This window comes from Prionailurus viverrinus, chromosome C2 (genome assembly GCF_022837055.1).
Source record: "Prionailurus viverrinus isolate Anna chromosome C2, UM_Priviv_1.0, whole genome shotgun sequence".
NCBI lineage: Eukaryota > Metazoa > Chordata > Mammalia > Carnivora > Felidae > Prionailurus > Prionailurus viverrinus.
Window position 1 is genome coordinate 144,103,278 of NC_062569.1, and position 13,412 is coordinate 144,116,689.

A 13,412-nucleotide genomic window follows, 5' to 3' on the forward strand; every position below is an offset into this window, starting at 1 on the left:
TCAGGGTTTATTGCATAATTTGTGGACCAAGCGTGACCTGAAAATTTGGACCCCTTGGTTCAAAAACTAAGAATCTCTGACACTGACAGTAAACCATTTAAAGCCAGGGCAGGGCCCTTCTGAGTGCAGGTCCTGTGCAACTACACATGTGGCACATCTATGAAGCCAGCCGTGTTTAGCTCTGTATGATCATCACTTTGATGCCCTTGAAGTCCCCACAAAACTCCCACCTTATCCTCTCCCTCCATGTCCTCGAATCTTCTCTTTCTTCCGAAATCTTTACTTTGTATAACATTATAGGAAATGAGAGAATCTAAAGAGAAAACATTAATTGATTTTAGATTCCGCCCCCCCCCCCCCCCACCTTTCCTTCCTATCAGGGCTCACAGACATTTCCCTGTTTTCTGATTTCCTCTAAATCGATGCAGTACCCTAGGTTGCTTCCTTGTCATGTATACACACGTGGAGAAAATTCGTGGGGCTGTATGTAGGGAATTGATTCCTATCAAATAAACTAGGAATAGTCTTCAAAGGCCCTTGACATTTAATATGGAAAAGTGACCTATAAGAATCACGTCATCCACATGTAGTGAAAAGTGAACTAATTACCCAGGGAGATGGGATATACCTGGATCCTGAAAAGATTTATAAGGCAAATTAAAGGCACAACTTTTTTTCTTTTTTTTTTTAAATATGAAATTTATTGTCAAATTGGTTTCCATACAACACCCAGTGCTCATCCCAACAGGTGCCCTCCTCAATGCCCATCACTCACCCTCCCCTCCCTCCCACCCCCTAACAACCCCCAGTTTATTCTCAGTTTTTAAGAGTCTCTTGTGGTTTGGCTCCCTCCCTCTCTAACTTTTTTTTCCTTCCCCTCCCCCATGGTTTTCTGTTAAGTTTCTCAGGATCCACATAAGAATGAAAACATATGGTATCTGTCTTTCTCTGTATGACTTATTTCACTTAGCATTAACACTCTCCAGTTCCATCCACGTTGCTACAAAAGGCCACATCTCATTCGTTCTCATTGCCAAGTAGTATTCCATTGTGTATGTAAACCACAATTTCTTTATCCATTCATCAGTTGATGGACATTTAGGGTCTTTCCATAATTTGGCTATTGTTGAAAGTGCTGCTATAAACATTGGGGTACAATTGCCCCTATGCATCAGCACTCCTGTATCCCTTGGGTAAATTCCTAGCAGTGCTATTGCTGGGTCATAGGGTAGTTCTATTTTTAATTTTTTGAGGAAACTCCACACTGTTTTCCAGAGTGGGTGCACCAGTTTGCATTCCCACCAACAGTGCAAAAGGATTCCCATTTCTCCACATCCTCACCAACATCCACAGTCTCCTGATTTGTTCATTTTAGCCACTCTGACAGGCATGAGGTGGTATCTCAGTGTGGTTTTGATTTGTATTTCCCTGATGAGGAGTGACATTGAGCATCTTTTCATGTGTCTATTGGCCATCTGGATGTCTTCTTTGAAAAAGTGTCTGTTCCTGTCTTCTGCCCATTTCTTCACTGGATTATTTTTTTTTTTGGGGGGGGGTGTGGAGTTTGGTGAGTTCTTTATAGATTTTAGATACTAGCCCTTTATCTGATATGTCATTTGCAAATATCTTTTTCCATTCCATCAGTTGCCTTTTAGTTTTGTCAATTGTTTCCTTTGCAGTGCAGAAGCTTTTTATCTTGATGAGGTCCCAATAGTTCACTCTCACCATTGTTATTTAACATAGGGTTGTAAATCCTAGTATACAGCTTTCTCAATTGTCTGTGTATGCATATGTGTGTGTGTGTGTGTGTGTGTGTTCTTTCAATACTTTCTTGAATATATAACATCTTACTGTGTCCCACATTAAGTAATGAATTAAATAAAACCTTTGCCATGTGTTTATTTAATATTTGTATTGATTTATGTATCATGTTTTTACCTTTAAAAAATTATCTTTTAACTTAATAAAAAAAAAGTGCTTCCTGAATGGCAGATAAGGATCTCCAAAAATCTGCTTCTCCATAAAGGCAATAAAAGCTGTGGCAAAAGTCGAAATCAAATTTTTCTGTATTCTGAAAATTAACTAAAGAATTACACAATTCCAAGTCGTGTTTATCAAGAAAAATGGCTGACTCTTGGTAAGAACCATCCTCCTCTCCCCTTGAGGACCAAAAGTTGCACAATGTGATAGCTGTGTGAACCAGCAGTCTAACTGGAGAGGGTAGAATGGGTTTGGAACTTCCCCAAAGCCTGTCAACATTTGACCAATTGTCAACATTTGACCAGTAAAGCCTCTTATTGAAAATCCCCCTTCCCATGACCTGATTTTATTTGACCTGACTCAGAGCATGCTCTGTACCAACATCCCTGATTCTAGGGACTTTGGGAAAAAAAAAATCAATGGCAATTTTTTAATATTGCAGCTATCTGAGATGAGGTTACTGAGTGGGCCTAATCAAAACACTTAAAAAAGAACAACAGGGAAATGAGAGGTCCATAAGAGATTTTGAAAAGCTCACACACATTCTTGGAAATCTAGAAGACCATGTGCATACACAAAAAGGCCCCAGAAGGTCCTAATCTTTCCTGTCTAGCTTGCCTTGACGCTCTGCACAAGCTAAGACAGAGCTGTAAGATCCCAACACAGAAAGGCTGGGAGAGTTATTAGTTCAAAGCATTTATGGAAATCTCTAGGTAATCATTAGCTGACCACTAAGCTAACCAGGCAGAGACTTCAACAGCCACATATGACAAAGAACACAGACTTTACACAAAGACTGCAGAAAAGTCATTAAACCGATAAATAAATAAACAGCAACAATAATAACAAAAACAAAAAAACAGCAACAAAAAAGCCTGGAGAGAGCATCTGATTTCCAGAGTTGCCACAATATATTGTTTAAAACAGAAAAATATTTTTTCAACAGAAAAATATGAGACACACAAAGAAACAAGAATGTGTAGCCCATGCAAAAGAAAACAACCAGACAATTCTAACAATGTCCAGACTTTGCACTTTTTAAACGAAGACTTTAAATGAACTAAAGGAAGCCATGTTTAAAGAATTAAAGGAAAGTGTGAGAATAATCCAAAACTATAATCAACTATAATCACCTATAATCAATCTTGTAAATTCCATTTACAAGAGCAAAAAAAAATTTAGAAATGAATTTATTTAAAAAAAATTTTTTAACGTTTATTTATTTTTGAGACAGAGAGAGAGCATGAACACGGGAGGGTCAGAGAGAGAGGGAGACACAGAATCCGAAACAGGTCTCAGGCTCTGAGCTGTCAGCACAGAGCCCGACGCGGGGCTCGAACTCACGGACCGTGAGATCATGACCTGAGCCGAAGTCGGACGCTTAACCAACCAAGCCACCCAGGCGCCCCAGAAATGAATTTATTTAAAGCACAAGATTTATATACAGAAAATACACAAAATGTCATTGAAAAAAATTAAAGAATATCTACATAAATGGAAAAACATCCCATATTCATGGATCAGAAGGCATTATTGTTAAGATGGCAATATTCCACAAATTGATCTATGCGTTCAACTCAATCCCTCTCAAAGTCCCAGCTGCTATTTTTTTTTTTTTTTGCAGAAACTGACAGGTTAATATTTATATGGAAACTCATGGAAACAGAATATTCAAAGCAATCTTTTAAAAGATTAAGAAACTTGTAGGATGTAGACTTCCCAGTTTCAAAACTTATTACAAAGCTACAGTAATAAAGTGGTAAAGACAATTTGGTACTGGCATAATTCAATGGATAAACCATAATCTTTTCACTCTCTCGAGTCCTTGCTTCGAAGATGACCAGGAAAAGAAGGAATAATGGTCATGCCAGAAAGGGCCACGGCCAATTACAGCCTGTTTCCTCCACCAACTTCTCCCACTGCGTGCCCAAGGAAAAGACCATTAGGAAGTTCATTATTCTGAACATAGTGGAGGCTGCCACCATCAAGGACATTTCTGAAGCAAGTGTCTTGGACGCCTAGATGCTTCTCAAGCTGTATACAAAACTACATTGCTGTGTGAGTTGTGCCATTCACAGCAAAGTAGTTAGGAATCACCCTCGTGAAGCACAGAAGGACCCCACTCTGATTTAGACCCACAGGTGCTGCCTCATGACCTCCATCAAAGCCCATGTAAGGAGATAAGTCTTTAAGGACTGAAGAAAAACTGCTTTGTGCAAAAAATAAAATAAAATAGAGATTATACTTTAAACACACACACACACACACACACACACACACCAAATCTTTTATCTTTTCAACAAATAGTGTTGGAACAACTGGATGCAAAAGAATAAAGTTGAACCCCTTACCTCACACCATGTATAAAATTAACTATATGGTCTGCAAATACTTTCTCCCATTCTGTAGGTTGTCTTTTCATTTTGTTGAACATGTCCTTGGTAATCAAACTGGAAAGCTGAATGTGTCTTCCCCACAGAAACAATCCTGTGTATATGTCAGTTACTTGGGGGTGGGATATGCTTGGGTGACCTGATCTAGGAGTGGTCCTAGTTATTTTAGAGGATGTGTAAGAAATGGACACAGCATTCCCACTTCCAAACAACTAGCCTCTCAACAAATTTAGATCAGACTCATTCTTCTCTTCTTCAAAGATTTTTTATGTCTGTCCTTCTTTTTATTGTTTTTAATCAAATTGATGCTGCATTCTTACAGAAAACTCCTGAATATGTGTTCTGAAAATTTACCTCCTGTCATACACAGAGTAGAGAGGAAGACCGAGCAGGGGTTTTCCTGAATGTGTGGCAATAGTAATGACTCATGCTACTTCCTTTTTCTAACACTTTCTATCGGTGGGGAGGAGAAAGCTCACAGTCAGGCCTGGGATAAACCATCTTTATTTAGAGGGTGTCCTTGGCATAGTGATTGCTTTTTTTCTCCTTTTGCCACAATGCAAAGTGAGGAATTAAAAACGCAGAGCAAGTTGGAGAGAGTTTAGAACTGTAACTCTAGGAAAACAAGAAAAAGTCATCTGTAAAATAAATGCAACATATATTAAAATGAATTCCTTTGCATATGCCATAGAGAAAGTCAAACTTCGCCTATTTCTTTATTCTTTTGTGTGGTCAGAGGTACTAAATGACTCTTTAATCATACAAAGCCAATAAAGAGAACAGAGATGGACAAAAAAAGGAGGAAGGAGTGCAAAGAAGATGGTAAGTGTGAACACAGTTTTCCAACGTGGGCAGTCCAGAGAGTATCTCAGTTCCCCAAAAGATGTTTGTTTTGTAATTTTATTGCATTATTCTTTTAGATGTTTTCTCTCTGAATGGCTAGAAGTCAACAATTCCAGACTCTAAATCTGTCTGTTGAAAGCAAGGCACTCAAGTCCTTTCCAATTCTCTCCACTCATAAAAAGAGGAATAATTGAGGGTTTTAGACCTTAAGAGATGTCTCGAAGCATTGCCCAGAGATTAAACATCAGCAATTATATAACGCTATTCATAACTTAAAACTGAGGGGAAAGAAGCCAAGTCATTGAGGAAACCAGAGCCAAAAAAGGATTGCTATTTAGTTCACCCAACCGTGCTGCTTTTGAAATACCATAATTCAAATCATTCAATGAAACTTGTTTGCTTAAAATTTCCTGTTCTTTATTTAAAAAGAAGGGCTTAGAGTAAGGAAGGCATGAAGTGCTATTCCATAAATAGGTATAATTATACCCCACTGTATGTGGTATTATGAAAATTAAACAGTTATCGGTGAAAGACCTAACACGGTCTGGCACATGTTAAGGGATTGGTAAGACTTGGCTGCCATAGTTTTTATTATTACTGCTGGTATTATTGTTATTATGATAGAGGTAGATCTGTGAGTGGCATGGAAATTGCTCATAGATAACTGATCTGAATCATTCAGAATGTTTATATTGTATTTCACGGACATGGACAGAAAATAGAATAACATTTCAGCTTTGGTGTCAACGTAGAATTAGTCAGTGCCAGATTCTCAAAAGAATGCTTACGTTTTATGTTATTGTCCAAAATGAATTTCAGTACCAGACTCCTGCATGTGAGACTTTGACTGCAACAACTAATTTATTTACCAGTTAATTTCTAAATCTTGAGCTATTTATCATTAATACGATGTCATATGCATTAAAAGCACCCTTTATTTAAAAATTTTTTTTCTATTTGTTTTTGAAAGAAAGAGAGTGAGAGAGAGGGAGGGACAAAGAGAGAGGGGGACAGAAGATCTGAAGCAGGCTCTGCGTTGACAACAGTGAACCCGCCCCATGCAGGACTGGAACTCACAAACCATGAGATCATGACCCGAGTTGAAGTCAGACACTCAACTGACTGAGCCACCCAGACGCCCCCCAAAAGCACCGTTTAAATAAAGAATACATGAGAAAAAATGGGACAGACTTTGAAATTTACTAATTGCCTTCTACCTCATCCATCTGGGTTATCTATATATTTATCTACCTTCAACGAGGCTATTTCATAACCTGTTATTTATTTTTTAATATTTTAAAAGATGTTTTTGTTTATTTTTGAGAGAGAGAGAGAGAAGGGGACAGAGGATCCAAAGCCAGTTCTATGCTGACAGCAAAGGGCCCGATGCAGGGTTTGAACTCAAGAACTGCAAGATCATGACCTGAACCAAAGTCAGCTGCTTCACAGACTGAGCCACCCAGGCATCCCTCCCTTCACAACCTTTTATATACAGAAGTTAACTTGTGGAAAATTTATTGCAATGCAAACACTTCCTGTCCGCAAAAATGCAAATTGTATTCCAGTGGATATTGACCAGTTTTGCCAGTTTTGCATCTGTTTGCAAATTCATTTCACATTCTTTATCTGACTACAAACTTGTGGTTCTCTTTTAAACTGGCTACAACATCTGTTGGCCCCTCATTAATTCCTGAGGTAAATAAAATCTTCTATACATGGTTATTTTATATTGTGTGAAAGTCGTAATTTTCTCTTCATTTAAATTTATCCTTTAATAAAAAAAGATTTCTTCTTTAATGAGTATAAGCATCAATTTTATATGACTCCCTGAGGAACACATCTGAAATTCAAGCACATAACCTTCCTCACCAGTGTTCTTGTCAAGGTCAGAATTACACACTTCTTCCTGCAGCTTCTGGACGGTCATTGTCAGAAAGTCAGTCAAAGACGGCTAAGCTTACTAAGCGAAGAATAGAGTCCTGGGAATTTTTTAATAGCTTTTTCTATGGGAGAAAAATCTGCAAAAGTTTCTAAGGCAATGGACAATGAGTTGCCAGGAAAAATAGGTATTAACCAGAGTAAGTGAAATCCCTCTAGAGGGCTTCCTTGAAAGAGAATTTGGAAGCCAGGTTTGGGTTCAGAGAGGATTCAACCCACAAGAATATATTCATAACTAACACTCTTTGAGGTTTTAAACTAAAATTTGGTTAATGTCTTCTAAGAAAGCAAAACATTGAAAAACATTTTGCTTTCATATTTTATCACTATAGATGCATCGTTTAAAGTATAGAAATAGAGGGGCACCTAGCTGGCTTAGTCGGAGGGGCATGTGACTCTTGATCTCAGGGTCATGGGTTCAAGTCCCATGTTGGGTATAGAGATTACTTAAATAAACTTTAGGGGCGCCTGGGTGGCTCAGTCGGTTAAGTGTCCGACTTCAGCTCAGGTCACGATCTCGCGGTCCGTGAGTTTGAGCCCCGCGTGGGGCTCTGGGCTGATGACCCAGAGCCTGGAGCCTGCTTTCGGTTCTGTGTCTCCCTCTCTCTCTGCCCCGCCCCCGTTCATGCTCTGTCTCTCTCTGTCTCAAAAATAAATAAACGTTAAAAAAAAAAATAAATAAACTTTAGAGGCAACTAGGTGGCTCAGTCCATTAAGCCTCTGAATCTTGATTTCGGCTCAGGTCATGATCTCGCAGTTCATGAGTTCTAGACTTGGACTTAGTCCTGGCAGTGCTGAGCCTGCTTGGGATTCTTCCTCTCTCTCCTGTTCTCTCTGCCCCTCCCCTACTCCCATTCACTCTCTGTCTCTCTCAAAATAAATAAATGAACTTAAAAAATGTAACGAGTGTAACCTTTAAAATAAATAAATAAATAGACTTTAAAAAAACAAATAAATAAAATAAAATATAGAAAGAGAACCATTCAGGTGTTCTCTAAGTAGTATGCTGCTAAAATTTCAGTCCTTTCTTCTTACTTAATTTAATCTTACATAATTGCAGAATTGAATATTTTACAACTATAATACCATTCTACTTATGTAAGTAATATTTTATATAATTGAAATAATTATGTGGGAGGAATTTAGTCAACCCAACTATGTAACCATTCATGTAGGTCATAGAATTATAAAGATATTTAAAATATATTTCTATGTGAATGCGTAGTGCTTCTAACAAAAGAGGTATCATCAAACTATAATCATATAAGTACTGAAGATTATAAATAATGACCATTTAATGATTATGACTAATTACATTAGTGGGTGTTTAATAAAAAAGGAAGCAAGTATGACAATGTAAGTGTGTGTCACCATGTGGAACATTTAATAAAAGATTACAAAGACCTAATAAAAGCTTTTTTGAATTAATACAATATCTGTTTTTAAAACTAGTAATAATTAAAAAAAACTAGTAATAATCTTTTATTGTGGGTATGCTTCATATATTGCCTATTATTAATCTGATCAGAAGATGAGATAATTTTGTCAATCACTACTCAAGCATCACTTCCCTTGTGAAGCCATTCCTGATGCCCATAAGGCAGAATTAGACGTTCTTTCCTTTCTGTTCCCACAATGTGTATGCCACAAGGCTCAACAATTGTTATTTATCCATGGATCTATATCTATAGGTGTGATATAATAGAAACAATATAGACGTTGGAGTCAAATCAGATTTGAATCCTAAAATCACCAAATTGCTCGTTGAGTGATCATAGATGAGCAAATTAACATGAACCTCACTCAGCAAGAGGCACATAACAATCATTATAGCGTTATTGTATATGCTTATATACACAATAGTGTTATATTATTATTGCATATGTTTGTATGTACAATAACATTTAGTAATGTTGTGATTAAGACTAAGGGAAATTATTGGGGTGCCTGGCTGGCTTGGTCAGTGGAGCTATGACTCTTGATCTCGAGGTTCTGATTTCAAGCCCCGTGTTGGGTGTAGAGATTGCTTAAAAAGAGTAAAATATTTTTAAAAAAAGATTAAAAAATTGTATATGTTGCCACCTGGAGCATAGCAGGTGTTCAAAAAAGTTTACATAAACATTTCCACCTCTTACCTAGATGGAAAGTAAACTATTTTATCAATTTCATTATATATTTACCATATAGTGCTAAATAAAAGTTGTAAGAGAGAAGTGTAAAAGGCTAAATTATAAATGCCTTAGAAGTTGTTAGTATTTCCCATCTTGTTTTGATAAGTCATTGTTAATATTCACTTTCTCCTCAACTTGGTTAGAGGTGCTATTTTGACACCCATATTTGAAAAAAAAATGCAAACAATTGAGCAATTTATCACCCTTGCGAAATATGCCTGGTGTTCCTTCTTCATGATTGACGGGGAGAGACTAATGTCCAATGCTACTCAACTGGGTAAAGATGAAACATTTGCCCAGGCAGAAAGATCCCATCTTGCCTGCTCATGAAGTCTGGCCTAGGCGAGTAGGGCAGGGGTGCTGGGGGTGCTGGGGCTCTGACACAAGTGGAGTGACCAGACCCTGCCCAACCATCTAGCTGGGCTGCTCACCATTCATTTCCTACCTTCTCACACTAGCCAAACCAGATTTCAGCCAGTCTCTGGACCTGCCACTGACTTTTCACCAGAAAGGTCTACTGCTTGAACTACATTTCCTCACGTTGTGGCTTGCGTCCTTTGCAACTCAACTCAGTTCCCATTTTGCCTAGAAAATCTTTTCTGGGGGCACCTGGGTGGCTCAGCCAGCTAAGCGTCCGACTTTGGCTCAGGTTTGTGAGTTCGAGCCCCACATCGGGCTCTGTGCTGACAGCAGGCCTGGAACCTGCTTCAGATTCTGTGTCTCCCTTTCTCTCTGCTCCTCTTCCACTTGCTCACTCTCTCCCTCTCAAAAATAAATAAACATTAAAAATATTTGTAAAAAAAGAAATAAAAAGAAAATCTTTCCGGAATCATCCATATTTCTCTTCTATCCGCATTATGCCCCCTATAAGACACAAGTTATAGTATCTCTTATAGGCCATGTTCCTCTCTTTTAGGATTAATAAATCACAGGCCAAGTCAAACCTTTATTTTAACAAGCAATGTATAACTATCAGCATTAGTATGCCTCCAATATCCCATGAGATTTATATGTATTATTAGTTGTTTATCTGAAATTCAAATTTAACTGGGCACCCTGTGTTTAAAAATAATTTTTTTTTAATGTTAATTTACTTCAGAGAGAGAGACACACAGAGCATGAAGGGGGAGGGACAGAGAGAGGGAGACACAGAATCCGAAGCAGGCTCCAGGCTCTGGGCGGTCAGCACAGAGCCCGACGCGGGGCTCAAACCCACAAACCGTGAGATCATGATGTGAGCCAAAGTTGGACACTTAACCAACTGAGCCACCCGGGTGCCCAGGCACCCTGTATTTTTCTTTACTAGATCTGGCATTCCAACTCTCCTGTCCTGGGCTACTGTAGTGTATTGTTTCACTTGTCTTGTACCACACCATGAGTCACAGCTGTTACCAGGCTCCTTCGGGGCTCAGCAGAGTGTCCAGACGCTTTGCTTTATCTACCTCACTCTTCCTGATGCTCCACCACCAAACGCCCAGCACAGGGCCTTAAATGCCATTGAGAAAGCCGAAGTAGTGTCTTCAGGCATCCTTTCATTAGCCCAGTTTAGTGGCAAATATCTGTTGAACTCCCGTACAGTGCTGGGCACTGAAGGATGTTCTGGAGATACAACTTCAAACAAGCCACGGCCGTTGTCGTAAAGGAGCTCCCAGCTCACTCAGGAAAACAGGCATGGCAGAAAGCAATCTCAATGGGCGCAATAAGTTCCAGAATAGGGTGAGGCAAGAACACGGGGGAGGGCACCAAACCCAGTCTCCGGGGGTTAGAGGAGTCTTCTGGGAGAAAGAGCAGGTAGGTGGAGACCTAATAATTAACAAGAGTGAACAGGTGATGGCAGAGAGAGAGAGAAGGCATTCCAGGCAGAGGGAAGAGCATGCATAAAACCCGAAGGTAAGAAATAACCTGGCATTCATGCTTAATGATTTAATCAAATCTGCCCTTTATTTCAAGCTTGTTTGACCCGTGGATGCCACTGTCCTTTAAGGCATCAGGCTTCTTAACAGTTTTTTCTCAAGGAATTCAGTGATAACAGCTCTTTTTTCTCTCTCACCACTTGAGCCTTCTCTGAACTCCAGGTTGGTTTCTTTCTTCTTGGTGTAATCTGACATTGTCTTCAAGGATGTAGAGCTGACCGTGACTGGCCTGCTCCGCTCACCTCACTTTCTCCCATCCAGTCTCACCCCCTCTGCTCCATTCAAGGTTCTTTCCTATCTTTCCTTCTGTTTACTCCTTCCAGCTCTTGCTGCCCCATGGCGATGGATGCCTGTACCCACAGCTACCTTCTAATCCACTTTGAGTTATTTACCCTCATTCTGTGTCTCCTACCAAACTCAACCTATTCCATAAGGCAGCGCTAGGAACACTCGCAGGATTCCAGTCCTAAAAGGGCAATCACAAGAGAAAATAAAATCACATCCCTGGTGAGAGGGGTATAAAGGGAAAGAAGGAAGTTCTTAGGTAAAACCCATTTAGATAAAGCTGCCTCTTCACCAATATTCTTCATATTAGTCAGCTATTTTTGGTCATTTTTTTCATCCCTGGCTTGTGTCTCACACCTAGCAAACTGATGATGTAAGAATTTACTTTTTGTTCTTTTTTTTTTTTAACATTTATTTATTTTTGAGAGAGAGAGAGAGAGAGTCCAGGTGGGGGAGCGGCAAAGAGAGAGGGAGACACAGAATCCAAAACAGGCTCCAGGATCTGAGCTATCAGCACAGAGCCCCACACAGGGGTCAAAGCCACGAACTGTGGGATCATGACCTGAGCAAAAGTCGGATGCTCAACCGACTGAGCCACCCAGGCACCCCAAGAATTTACCTTTTGTCCTAAGTAAATCTTCAGTTATGGCCAGGTGGTAGAACTGAACAAATATGATGAACAGTAACTAGTTTTCTGTGCTAAGTGTGAAGTCAGGAATTTTAAGGGCTTATACAGAGTTTGTGACAACAGGGTATCTGTGTTGGTTAACTTTATGAATGGCCAGGATGCCCAGATATTTTGTCAAAAAGCAGCTTGGGCGCTTCTGGAGGGGTGTTTTGGGATGAGATGAACTTTGAAGCTGATAGACTGAATAAAGCAGATTTCCCTCCCAAGTGTGGGTGGGCCTTACATTCTACCGAAGGCCTGAATAGAACAAAGAGGCTGACCCTCTACCAAGTAAAGAGAAATCTTCCTTCCTGAAAGCCATTCAGTTGGGTTATCAGTTCCTCCTATGTTCCCCAATGCTCCTGTCTTCAGACAGGAACCCACCACTGGCTCTCCTGATTCTCAGGCTTTCACCCTTGGACTGGAAATCTACCGTCAGCTTTCCTGAGTCTCCAGCTTACTGACTCACCCTGAAGATTTGGGAACTTTCCTGCCTTCATAATTGCATGAGCTAGTTCCTTGTACTGGTTTTGTTTCTCTGGAGAACGCTGACAAATACAGTGTCACAGGAAACAAAGCAATCAGAAGTTATTTTGATTAAAAGATGTGCCTTTACAAGGAAATTAAAAGAAAAAATGAACTATTGGGACCTCATGAAAATAAAAAGCTTCTGCACTGCAAAGGAAACAATCAACAAAACCAAAAGGCAACCAACGGAATGGGAAAAGATATTTGCAAATGACATATCGGACAAAAGGCTAGGATCCAAAATCTATAAAGACCTCACCAAACTCCACACCCGAGAAACAAATATTCCAGTGAAGAAATGGGCAGAAAACATGAATAGACACTTCTCTAAAGAAGACATCCAGATGGCCAACAGGCACATGAAAAGATGCTCAACATCACTCCTCATCAGGGAAATACAAATCAAAACCACACAGGGGTGCCTGGGGGGCTCAGTCGGTTGAGCTGTCTACTTCAGCTCAGGTCATGATCTCGCGGTTTGTGGGTTCGAGGCCTGTGTCGGGCTCTGTGCTGACAGCTCAGAGCCTGGAGCCTGCTTAGGATTCTATGTCTCCCTCTCTCTCCCTGCCCCTCCCCCCAGTCTCTCTCTCTCAAAAATAAACATTAAAAAAAAAACACTGAGATACCACTTCACACTTGTCAGAGTGTTTAAAATGAACAAATCTGGAGACTATAGATGCTGAAGAGGATGTGG

The 13,412-nt window shown here is 39.7% G+C and overlaps 1 pseudogene; it reads left to right on the top strand.

Moving 5' to 3' along the window:
• The first annotated feature begins 3,816 nt into the window (after positions 1–3,816).
• Positions 3,817–4,156, top strand: LOC125175478 (40S ribosomal protein S26-like; annotated as a pseudogene).
• The last annotated feature ends 9,256 nt before the right edge of the window (positions 4,157–13,412 follow it).